Source organism: Pristiophorus japonicus, chromosome 1 (assembly GCF_044704955.1).
Source record: "Pristiophorus japonicus isolate sPriJap1 chromosome 1, sPriJap1.hap1, whole genome shotgun sequence".
Classification (NCBI taxonomy): domain Eukaryota; kingdom Metazoa; phylum Chordata; class Chondrichthyes; family Pristiophoridae; genus Pristiophorus; species Pristiophorus japonicus.
This window is the reverse complement of record NC_091977.1, coordinates 540,750,480-540,763,169: the sequence shown is the minus strand read 5'-3', so window position 1 is coordinate 540,763,169 and position 12,690 is coordinate 540,750,480. Positions and strand designations below refer to the sequence as shown.

Genomic DNA, 12,690 nt, shown 5'->3' with positions numbered 1-12,690 from the left:
TATAGACCGATCAGCCTGACATCGGTAGTGGGTAAAATGATGGAATCAATTATGAAGGATGTCATAGCAGTGCATTTGGAAAGCGGTGACATGATAGGTCCAAGTCAGCATGGATTTGTGAAAGGGAAATCATGCTTGACAAATCTTCTGGAATTTTTTGAGGATGTTTCCAGTAGAGTGGACAAGGGAGAACCAGTTGATGTGGTATATTTGGACTTTCAGAAGGCGTTCGACAAGGTCCCACACAAGAGATTGATGTGCAAAGTTAGAGCACATGGGATTGGGGGTAGTGTGCTGACATGGATTGAGAACTGGTTGTCAGACAGGAAGCAAAGAGTAGGAGTAAATGGGTACTTTTCAGAATGGCAGGCAGTGACTAGTGGGGTACCGCAAGGTTCTGTGCTGGGGCCCCAGCTGTTTACACTGTACATTAATGATTTAGATGAGGGGATTAAATGTAGTATCTCCAAATTTGCGGATGACACTAAGTTGGGTGGCAGTGTGAGCTGCGAGGAGGATGCTGTGAGGCTGCAGAGCGACTTGGATAGGTTAGGTGAGTGGGCAAATGCATGGCAGATGAAGTATAATGTGGATAAATGTGAGGTTATCCACTTTGGTGGTAAAAACAGAGAGACAGACTATTATCTGAATGGTGACAGATTAGGAAAAGGGGAGGTGCAAAGAGACCTGGGTGTCGTGGTACATCAGTCATTGAAGGTTGGCATGCAGGTGCAGCAGGCGGTTAAGAAAGCAAATGGCATGTTGGCCTTCATAGCAAGGGGATTTGAGTACAGGGGCAGGGAGGTGTTGCTACAGTTGTACAGGGCATTGGTGAGGCCACACCTGGAGTATTGTGTACAGTTTTGGTCTCCTAACCTGAGGAAGGACATTCTTGCTATTGAGGGAGTGCAGCGAAGGTTCACCAGACTGATTCCCGGGATGGCGGGACTGACCTATCAAGAAAGACTGGATCAACTGGGCTTGTATTCACTGGAGTTCAGAAGAATGAGAGGGGACCTCATAGAAACATTTAAAATTCTGACGGGGTTAGACAGGTTAGATGCAGGAAGAATGTTCCCAATGTTGGGGAAGTCCAGAACCAGAGGTCACAGTCTAAGGATAAGGGGTAAGCCATTTAGGACCGAGATGCGGAGGAACTTCTTCACCCAGAGAGTGAACCTGTGGAATTCTCTACCACAGAAAGTTGTTGAGGCCAATTCACTAAATATATTCAAAAAGGAGTTAGATGAGGTCCTTACTACTAGGGGGATCAAGGGGTATGGCGAGAAAGCAGGAATGGGGTACTGAAGTTGAATGTTCAGCCATGAACTCATTGAATGGCGGTGCAGGCTAGAAGGGCCGAATGGCCTACTCCTGCACCTATTTTCTATGTTTCTATGTTTTTTTAAATTTGTTCATGGGATGTGGGCGTCGCTGGCAAGGACAGCATTTATTACTCATCCCTAATTGCCCTTGAGAAACAGAAATTTACAGCATGGAAGGAGGTCATTTCGGCCCATCGTGTCCGCGCTACGAGAAGGTGGTGGTGAGCCGCCTAATTGAACCGCTGCAGGCCATGGGGTGAAGGCACTGCTGCAGTGCTGTTACTGTATATTGTGTTGGGGGTTGGTGAAAATTTAGAGGTCATATAAGTATCTCGATGTTTTGACACGATGTCGAATCATAGAATCATAGAAATTTACAGCACGGAAGGAGGCCATTTCAGCCCATCGTGTCTGCGCTGGCCAACAAAGAGCTACCCAACTTAATCCCATTTTCCGGCTCTTGGTCTGTAGCCCTGTAGGTTCTGGCGCTTCAAGTGCACATCCAAGTACTTTTTAAATGTGGTGAGGGTTTCTGCCTCTACCACCCTTTTAAGCCGTGAGTCCCAGACCCCCACCACCCTCTGGGTGAAGAAATGTCCCCTCAAATCTCCTGTAAACCACCGACCAATTACTTTAAATCTATGCAAAATTAAAAGCTCTATATCTGAATACACGCAGCATTCGTAAGAAGATAGATGAGTTGACGGCACAAATAGAAATAAATGGGTATGCTCTGACATCCATTACAGAGACGTGGTTGCAAGGTGACCAAGACTGGGAACTGAATATTCGGGGGTATTTGCCTTTTTGGAAGGACAGACAGAAAGGGAAAGGAGGTGAGGTAGCTCTGTTAATAAAGGATGAGATCAGTGCAGTAGTGAGAAATGATATTGGCTCAGAAATTCATGATGTAGAATCAGTTTGCGTGGAGATAAGAAATAATAAGGGAAAGAAGTCACTGGTGGGAGTGGTCTACAGGCCCCCTAACAGTAGCCACACTGTAGGACAGAGTATAAGTCAAGAAATAATGGAGGCTTGTAAGAAAGGTACAGCAATAATCATGGGTGATTTAAATCTTCTTATTGATTGGACAAATCAAATTGGCAAAGGTAGCCTTGAGGAAGAGTTTCGTAGAGTGTATGCGGGATGGTTTCTTAGAACAATACGATGTGGAACCAACCAGGGAGCAGGGTATTTTAGATCTGGTAATGTGTAACGAGTCTGGATTAATTAATGATCTTGAAGTGAAGGGTCCTCTTGGGAAGAGCGATCATAGCATGGCCGAATTTCAAATTCAGTTTGAGGGTGAGAAAGTTAGGACTTAAACGAGTGTGCTGAACTTAAATAAAGGCATTTACAAAGGTATGAGGGCAGAGTTGGCTAAAGTGGACTGGGGAATATATTATAGGGTAAGACCGTAGATAACCAGTGGCAAATGTTTAAGGAGATATTTCATAACTGTCAGCAAAGATATATTCCAGTGAGAAAGAAAGACTCCAAGAGAAGGATGAACCATCCGTGGCTAACTAAGGAAGTAAAGATTGGTATCAAATTGAAAACAAAGGCATACAATGTTGCGAAAAATAGTGGAAGGCCAGAGGATTGGGAAATTTGTAGAAACCAGCAAAGGACAACTTTAAGAGAGAGAAGGTAGTTTGAGAATAAATTAGCAAGAAATATAAAAATAGACAGTAAGCTTCTTCAGGTATATAAAAACGAGAGTAGCTAAAGTTGGTCCCTTAAAGGATGAGACTGGGGAATTAATTATGGGAAACAGGTAAATGGCAGAGACTTTGAACAAATATTTTGTATCGGTCAATAAGGTAGAAGACACTAAAAGCATCATAAAAATTGATAATCAAGGGGTTATGATCCGGGGAGGGGGGGTGATTTTAAACAATCACTATCACTAGAGGAAAAAATACTAAACAAACTAATGGGACTAAAGGTAGTCAAGTCCCCTGGACCTGATGGCCTGCGTCTTAAAAGAAGTGGCTGCAGAGATAGTGGATGCATTGGTTGTAATTTACCAAAATTCCCTGGATTCTGGAGAGGTTCCAGCAGACTGGAAAACCGCAAATGTAACACCCCTATTTAAGAAAGGAGGGAGACAGAAAACTAGACCAGTTCTCCTAACATCTGTCGTTGGGAAAATGCTGGAGTCCATTATTAAGGAAGGAGTAGCAGGGCATTTAGAAAATCATAATGCAGTCAAGCAGAGTCAGCATGGTTTTATGAAAAGAAAATCATGTTTGACAAATTTGCTGGAGTTCTTTGAGGATGTAACGAGCAGGGTGGATAAAGGGGAACCAGTAGATGTCATATATTTCGATTTCCAGAAGGAATTTGATGAGGTGCCACATAAAAGGTTACTGCACAAGATAAGAGCTCACTGGGTTGAGGGTAATCTATTCGTATAGGTAGAGGATTGCCCAACAGAAAATAGAGAGTGGGGATAAATGGGTCATTTTCAGGTTGGCAAACTGTAACTAGTGGGGTGTTACAGGGATCAGTGCTGGGGCCTCAACTATTTACAATCTAAATGACTTGGATGAAGCGACCGAGCGTAATGAAGCCAAATTTGCTGAGATTACAAAGATAGGTGACTAAGCAAGTTGTGACGACGCAAGTAATCTGCAAAGAGATATAGACAAGCTATGTGGCAGCCAAATCGTGCACAGCAAGCTCCTAGAAGCAACAATGTGACAAATGACCAGATAATGTGCTTGAGTGATGTTGATTGAGGGATAAATATTGGCCATACACCGGGGAAAACCTGCTCGTCTTTGAATAGTGCCATGGGATCTTTTACACCCACCCGAGAGAACAGACAGGGCCTTGGTTTAAAATCTCATCCGAAGACACCATTGACAATGAGGCACTCCCTCAGTACTGCCCCTCCGACAGTGCAGCACTCCCTCGGTACTGCCCCTCCGACGGTGCGGCGCTCCCTCAGTACTGCCCCTCCGACAGTGCGGCGCTCCCTCAGTACTGCCCCTCCGACAGTGCGGCGCTCCCCCAGTACTGCCCCTCCGATAGTGCGGCACTCCCCCAGTACTGCCCCTCCGACAGTGCGGCGCTCCCTCAGTACTATACCTCCGACAGTGCCGCGCTCCCTCAGTACTGCCCCTCCGACAGTGCCGCGCTCCCTCAGTACTGCCCCTCCGACAGTGCCGCGCTCCCTCAGTACTGCCCCTCCGACAGTGCGGCACTGGGGGAGTTAAGTTGACTGACAGGCGGTGTGGTTTGATGTGAGCTGGGGGGGGTGTGAGGTGATTGGCGGGAAGGGCACGTGGCGCGGTGTGAGCTGATTGGCGGGAGCACGGCGCGGTGTGAGCTGATTGGCGGGGCAGGCGCTGACGGGGACAATCTCCCTCTGTGCCCCGCGCGGCGCCGGGCCCTTTCATTTCAAAACGCGTTGAGCGTCCGCGAGAGGGGACAGCGACGGAAAGGCGGCCGGCCCAAAGAGCGAGAGACAAGCGCGCAGCGTCCGAGCACCGAGACCACTAGAATTATTGCAATAGGCAGCTCGAGCAGCGACTGGGATCGTCCACTCCTCCCCTCACCGGCCCACAGCTGGGTCCTGCCCTCATCGGTGAGTGGCAGCGTCCGGCAATGTGGGCAAAACATCTGGGGGGGTATGGGGTCTATAGTGTGGGGGATATATGGGGTCTATAGTGTGGGGGATATATGGGGTCTATAGATATAGGGGTCTATAGTGTGGGGGATATAGGGGTCTATAGATATAGGGGTCTATAGTGTGGGGGATATATGGGGTCTATAGATATAGGGGTCTATAGTGTGGGGGATATAGGGGTCTATAGTGTGGGGGATATGGGGTCTATAGTGTGGGGGATATATGGGGTCTATAGTGTGGGGGATATATGGGGTCTATAGATATAGGGGTCTATAGTGTGGGGGATATAGGGGTCTATAGTGTGGGGGATATGGGGTCTATAGTGTGGGGGATATATGGGGTCTATAGTGTGGGGGATATATGGGGTCTATAGTGTGGGGGATATATGGGGTCTATAGATATAGGGGTCTATAGTGTGGGGGATATAGGGGTCTATAGTGTGGGGGATATAGGGGTCTATAGTGTGGGGGATATATGGGGTCTATAGATATAGGGGTCTATAGTGTGGGGGATATAGGGGTCTATAGTGTGGGGGATATGGGGTCTATAGTGTGGGGGATATATGGGGTCTATAGTGTGGGGGATATATGGGGTCTATAGATATAGGGGTCTATAGTGTGGGGGATATAGGGGTCTATAGTGTGGGGGATATGGGGTCTATAGTGTGGGGGATATATGGGGTCTATAGTGTGGGGGATATATGGGGTCTATAGATATAGGGGTCTATAGTGTGGGGGATATAGGGGTCTATAGTGTGGGGGATATAGGGGTCTATAGTGTGGGGGATATGGGGTCTATAGTGTGGGGGATATATGGGGTCTATAGATATAGGGGTCTATAGTGTGGGGGATATAGGGGTCTATAGTGTGGGGGATATGGGGTCTATAGTGTGGGGGATATATGGGGTCTATAGTGTGGGGGATATATGGGGTCTATAGATATAGGGGTCTATAGTGTGGGGGATATAGGGGTCTATAGTGTGGGGGATATAGGGGTCTATAGTGTGGGGGATATGGGGTCTATAGTGTGGGGGATATAGGGGGTCTATAGTGTGGGGGATATATGGGGTCTATAGATAAAGGGGTCTATAGTATGAGGGATATAGGGGTCTATAGTGTGGGGGATATGGGGTCTATAGTGTGGGGGATATAGGGGTCTATAGTGTGGGGGATATAGGGGTCTATAGTGTGGGGGATATATGGGGTCTATAGTGTGGGGGATATAGGGGTCTATAGTGTGGGGGATATAGGGGTCTATAGTGTGGGGGATATATATGGGGTCTATATACAGTGTGGGGGATATAGGGGTCTATAGTGTGGGGGATATATGGGGTCTATAGTGTGGGGGATATAGGGGTCTATAGTGTGGGGGATATAGGGGTCTATAGTGTGGGGGAAATAGGGGTCTATAGTGTGGGGGATATGGGGTCTATAGTGTGGGGGATATATGGGGTCTATATACAGTGTGGGGGATATAGGGGTCTATAGTGTGGGGGATATAGGGGTCTATAGTGTGGGGGATATAGGGGTCTATAGTGTGGGGGATATAGGGGTCTATAGTGTGGGGGATATGGGGTCTATAGTGTGGGGGATATATGGGGTCTATATACAGTGTGGGGGATATAGGGGTCTATAGTGTGGGGGACATAGGGGTCTATAGTGTGGGGGATATAGGGGTCTATAGTGTGGGGGATATGGGGTCTATATACAGTGTGGGGGATATAGGGGTCTATAGTGTGGGGGATATATGGGGTCTATAGTGTGGGGGATATGGGGTCTATAGTGTGGGGGATATGGGGTATATAGTGTGGGGGATATATGGGGTCTATATACAGTGTGGGGGATATAGGGGTCTATAGTGTGGGGGATATAGGGGTCTATAGTGTGGGGGATATAGGGGTCTATAGTGTGGGGGATATGGGGTCTATAGTGTGGGGGATATATGGGGTCTATAGTGTGGGGGATATAGGGGTCTGTAGTGTGGGGGATATATGGGGTCTATAGTGTGGGGGATATATGGGGTCTATAGTGTGGGGGATATAGGGGTCTATAGTGTGGGGGATATGGGGTCTATAGTGTGGGGGATATAGGGGTCTATAGTGTGGGGAATATGGGGTCTATAGTGTGGGGGATATAGGGGTCTATAGTGTGGGGGATATGGGGTCTATAGTGTGGGGGATATAGGGGTCTATAGTGTGGGGGATATATGGGGTCTATAGATATAGGGGTCTATAGTGTGGGGGATATAGGGGTCTATAGTGTGGGGGATATAGGGGTCTATAGTGTGGGGGATATAGGGGTCTATAGTGTGGGGGATATGGGGTCTATAGTGTGGGGGCTATATGGGGTCTATAGTGTGGGGGATATAGGGGTCTATAGTGTGGGGGATATAGGGGTCTATAGTGTGGGGGATATAGGGGTCTATAGTGTGGGGGATATATGGGGTCTATAGTGTGGGGGATATAGGGGTCTATAGTGTGGGGGATATAGGGGTCTATAGTGTGGGGGATATAGGGGTCTATAGTGTGGGGGATATATGGGGTCTATAGTGTGGGGGATATAGGGGTCTATAGTGTGGGGGATATGGGGTCTATAGTGTGGGGAATATATGGGGTCTATATACAGTGTGGGGGATATAGGGGTCTATAGTGTGGGGGATATATGGGGTCTATAGTGTGGGGGATATAGGGGTCTATAGTGTGGGGGATATAGGGGTCTATAGTGTGGGGGATATGGGGTCTATAGTGTGGGGGATATGGGGTCTATAGTGTGGGGGATATAGGGGTCTATAGTGTGGGGCATATAGGGGTCTATAGTGTGGGGGATATATGGGGTCTATATACAGTGTGGGGGATATAGGGGTCTATAGTGTGGGGGATATAGGGGTCTATAGTGTGGGGGATATAGGGGTCTATAGTGTGGGGGATATAGGGGTCTATAGTGTGGGGCATATAGGGGTCTATATGTGGGGGATATATGGGGTCTATATACAGTGTGGGGGATATAGGGGTCTATAGTGTGGGGGATATAGGGGTCTATAGTGTTGGGGATATAGGGGTCTATAGTGTGGGGGATATGGGGTCTATAGTGTGGGGGATATATGGGGTCTATAGTGTGGGGGATATATGGGGTCTATATACAGTGTGGGGGATATAGGGGTCTATAGTGTGGGGGATATAGGGGTCTATAGTGTGGGGGATATAGGGGTCTATAGTGTGGGGCATATAGGGGTCTATATGTGGGGGATATATGGGGTCTATATACAGTGTGGGGGATATAGGGGTCTATAGTGTGGGGGATATAGGGGTCTATAGTGTTGGGGATATAGGGGTCTATAGTGTGGGGGATATGGGGTCTATAGTGTGGGGGATATATGGGGTCTATAGTGTGGGGGATATATGGGGTCTATATACAGTGTGGGGGATATAGGGGTCTATAGTGTGGGGGATATAGGGGTCTATAGTGTGGGGGATATAGGGGTCTATAGTGTGGGGGATATGGGGTCTATAGTGTGGGGGATATATGGGGTCTATAGTGTGGGGGATATATGGGGTCTATAGTGTGGGGGATATAGGGGTCTATAGTGTGGGGGATATAGGGGTCTATAGTGTGGGGGATATGGGGTCTATAGTTTGGGGGATATATGGGGTCTATAGTGTGGGGGATATATGGGGTCTATATACAGTGTGGGGGATATAGGGGTCTATAGTGTGGGGGATATAGGGGTCTATAGTGTGGGGGATATAGGGGTCTATAGTGTGGGGGATATAGGGGTCTATAGTGTGGGGGATATAGGGGTCTATAGTGTGGGGGATATGGGGTCTATAGTGTGGGGGATATGGGGTCTATATACAGTGTGGGGGATATGGGGTCTATATACAGTGTGGGGGATATGGGGGTCTATAGTGTGGGGATTATGGGGTCCATATACAGTGTGGGGGATATGGGGTCTGGATATGGGGTCTATATACAGTGTGGGGGATATAGGGGTCTATAGTGTGGGGGATATAGGGGTCTATAGTGTGGGGGATATAGGGGACTATAGTGTGGGGGATATAGGGGACTATAGTGTGGGGGATATAGGGGACTATAGTGTGGGGGATATAGGGGACTATAGTGTGGGGGATATAGGGGTCTATAGTGTGGGGGATATAGGGGTCTATAGTGTGGGGGATATGGGATCTATATACAGTGTGGGGGATATAGGGGTCTATAGTGTGGGGGATATGGGGGTCTATAGTGTGGGGGGTATGGGGTCTATAGTGTGGGGGATATGGGGTCTATATACAGTGTGGGGGATATAGGGGTCTATAGTGTGGGGGATATAGGGGTCTATAGTGTGGGGGATATGGGGTCTATATACAGTGGGGGATATGGGGTCTATAGTGTGGGGGATATAGGGGTCTATAGTGTGGGGGATATGGGGTCTATAGTGTGGGGGATATGGGGTCTATAGTGTGGGGGATATGGGGTCTATAGTGTGGGGGATATGGGGTCTATATACAGTGTGGGAGATATGGGGTCTATATACAGTGTGGGGATATGGGGGTCTATATACAGTGTGGGGATATGGGGTTTATATACAGTGTGGGGGATATGGGGTCTGTATACAGTGGGGGATATGGGGGTCTATAGTCTGGGTTATGGGGGTCTATAGTGTGGGGGATATGGGGTCTATATACAGTGTGGGAGATATGGGGTCTATAGTGGGGGATATGGGGTTTATATACTGTGGGGGATATGGGGTTCTATAGTGTGGGGGATATGGGGTCTATATACAGTGTGGGGGATATGGGGTCTATAGCCTGGGGGATATGGGGTCTATAGTGTGGGGGATATGGGGGTCTAAAGTGTGGGGGATATGGGGGTCTAAAGTGTGGGGGATATGGGGTTTATATACAGTGGGAGATATGGGGTCTATAGTGGGGAATATGGGGTTTATATACAGTGTGGTGGATATGGGGGTCTATAGTGTGGGGGATATGGGGTCCATATACAGTTTGGGGATATGGGGTTCTATAGTGTGGGGGATATGGGGTCTATATACAGTGTGGGGGATATGGGGTCTATAGTCTGGGGGATATGGGGTCTATAGTGTGGGGGATATGGGGGTCTATATACAGTGTGGGGGATATGGGGGTCTATATACAGTGTGGGGGATATGGGGTCTATATACAGTGTGGGGGATATGGGGTCTATATACAGTGTGGGGGATATGGGGTCTATATACAGTGTGGGTATATGGGGGTCTATAGTGTGGGGGATATAGGGGTCTATAGTGTGGGGGATATAGGGGTCTATAGTGTGGGGGATATAGGGGTCTATAGTGTGGGGGATATAGGGGTCTATAGTGTGGGGGATATGGGGTCTATATACAGTGTGGGGGATATAGGGGTCGATAGTGTGGGAGATATGGGGGTCTATAGTGTGGGGGATATGGGGTCTATATACAGTGGGGGATATGGGGTCTATAGTGTGGGGGATATAGGGGTCTATAGTGTGGGGGATATGGGGTCTATAGTGTGGGGGATATGGGGTCTATATACAGTGTGGGGGATATGGGGGTCTATAGTGTGGGGGATATGGGGTCTATAGTGTGGGGGATATGTGGGTCTATAGTGTGGGGGATATGGGGTCTATATACAGTGTGGGGGATATGGGGGTCTATAGTGTGGGGGATATGGGGTCTATAGTGTGGGGGATATGGGGTCTATATACAGTGTGGGAGATATGGGGTCTATAGTGTGGAGGATATGGGGTCTATATACAGTGTGGGGGATATGGGGTCTATATACAGTGTGGGGATATGGGGGTCTATAGTGTGGGGGATATGGGGTTTATATACAGTGTGGGGGATATGGGGTCTGTATACAGTGTGGGGATATGGGGGTCTATAGTGTGTGGGTTATGGGGGTCTATAGTGTGGGGGATATGGGGTCTATATACAGTGTGGGAGATGTGGGGTCTATAGTGGGGGATATGGGGTTTATATATAGTGTGGGGGATATGGGGTTTATATACAGTGTGGGAGATATGGGGGTCCATAGTGTGGGGGATATGGGGTCCATATACAGTTTGGGGATATGGGGGTCTATAGTGTGGGGGATGTGGGGGATATGAGGTCTATATACAGTGTGGGGGATATGGGGTCTATAGTGTGGGGGATATGGGGGTCTATTTACAGTGTGGGATATATGGGGGTCTATATACAGTGTGGGATATATGGGGGTCTATATACAGTGTGGGGGATATGGGGGTCTATAGTGTGGGGGATATGGGGGTCTATAGTGTGGGGGATATGGGGTTTATATACAGTGTGGGGGATATGGGGTCTATATACAGTGTGGGGATATGGGGGTCTATAGTGTGGGGGATATGGGGTCTATATACAGCGTGGGGGATATGGGGTCTATAGCGTGGGGGATATGGGGTCTATATACAGTGTGGGGATATGGGGGTCTATAGTGTGGGGGATATGGGGTCTATATATAGTGTGGGGGATATGGGGTCTATATACAGTGTGGGGGATATGGGGGTCTATAGTGTGGGGGATATGGGGTCTATATACAGTGTGGAGGATATGGGGTCTATATACAGTGTGGGGGATATGGGGTCTATATACAGTGTGGGGGATATGGGGTCTATGTACAGTGTGGGGGATATGGGGTCTATATACAATGTGGGGGATATGGGGTCTATATACAATGTGGGGGATATGGGGTCTATATACAATGTGGGGGATATGGGGTCTATATACAATGTGGGGGATATGGGGGTCTATAATGTGGGGGGTATGGGGGTCTATATACCGTGTGGAGGATATGGGATCTATATACAGTGTGGGGGATATGTGGGTCGATATACATTGTGGGGGATATGGGGGTCTATATACAGTGTGGGGGATATGGGGGTCTATATACAGTGTGGGGGATATGGAGTCTATATACAGTGTGGGGGATATGGGGTCTATATACAGTGTGGGGGATATGTGGGTCGATATACATTGTGGGGGATATGGGGGTTTATAGTGTGGGGGATATGGGGGTCTATAGTGTGGGGGATATGGGGGTCTGTATACAGTGTGGGGGATATGGGGTCAATATACAGTGTGGGGGATATGGGGTCTATGTACAGTGTGGGGGATATGGGGTCTATGTACAGTGTGGGGGCTATGGGGTCTATATACATTGTGGGGGATATGGGGGTCTATAGTGTGGGGGATATGGGGGTCTATATACAGTGTGGGGGATATGGGATCGATATACAGTGTGGGGGATATGGGATCTATATACAGTGTGGGGGATATGGGATCTATATACCGTGTGGGGGATATGGGATTTAATTTCCAGTGTGGGAGATATGTGGGTCATAGAAACATAGAAAATAGGTGCAGGAGTAGGCCATTCGGCCCTTCTAGCCTGCACCGCCATTCAATGAGTTCATGGCTGAACATGCAACTTCAGTACCCCATTCCTGCTTTCTCACCATACCTCTTGATTCCCCTAGTAGTAAGGACTTCATCTAACTCCTTTTTGAATATATTTAGTGAATTGGCCTCAACAACTTTCTGTGGTAGAGAATTCCACAGGTTCACCACTCTCTGGGTGAAGAAATTTCTCCTCATCTCGCTCCTAAATGGCTTCCACCTTATCCTTAGACTGTGTCCCCTGGTTCTGGACTTCCCCAACATTGGGAACATTCTTCCTGCATCTAACCTGTCTAACCCCGT

At 48.1% G+C, this 12,690-nt stretch overlaps 1 protein-coding gene across 2 annotated transcripts in view; it reads left to right on the top strand.

The window, feature by feature from the left end:
- The first annotated feature begins 4,692 nt into the window (after window positions 1-4,692).
- The window catches only part of LOC139278135 (neurofilament heavy polypeptide-like), a 108,797-nt gene continuing 100,799 nt past the window's right edge, over window positions 4,693-12,690 (top strand). For both annotated transcript variants that reach the window (XM_070896799.1, XM_070896793.1), the window contains exon 1: window positions 4,693-4,920. The gene's annotated coding sequence lies outside the window, so the exon portion shown is untranslated. The remainder of the gene's footprint in view (window positions 4,921-12,690) is intronic.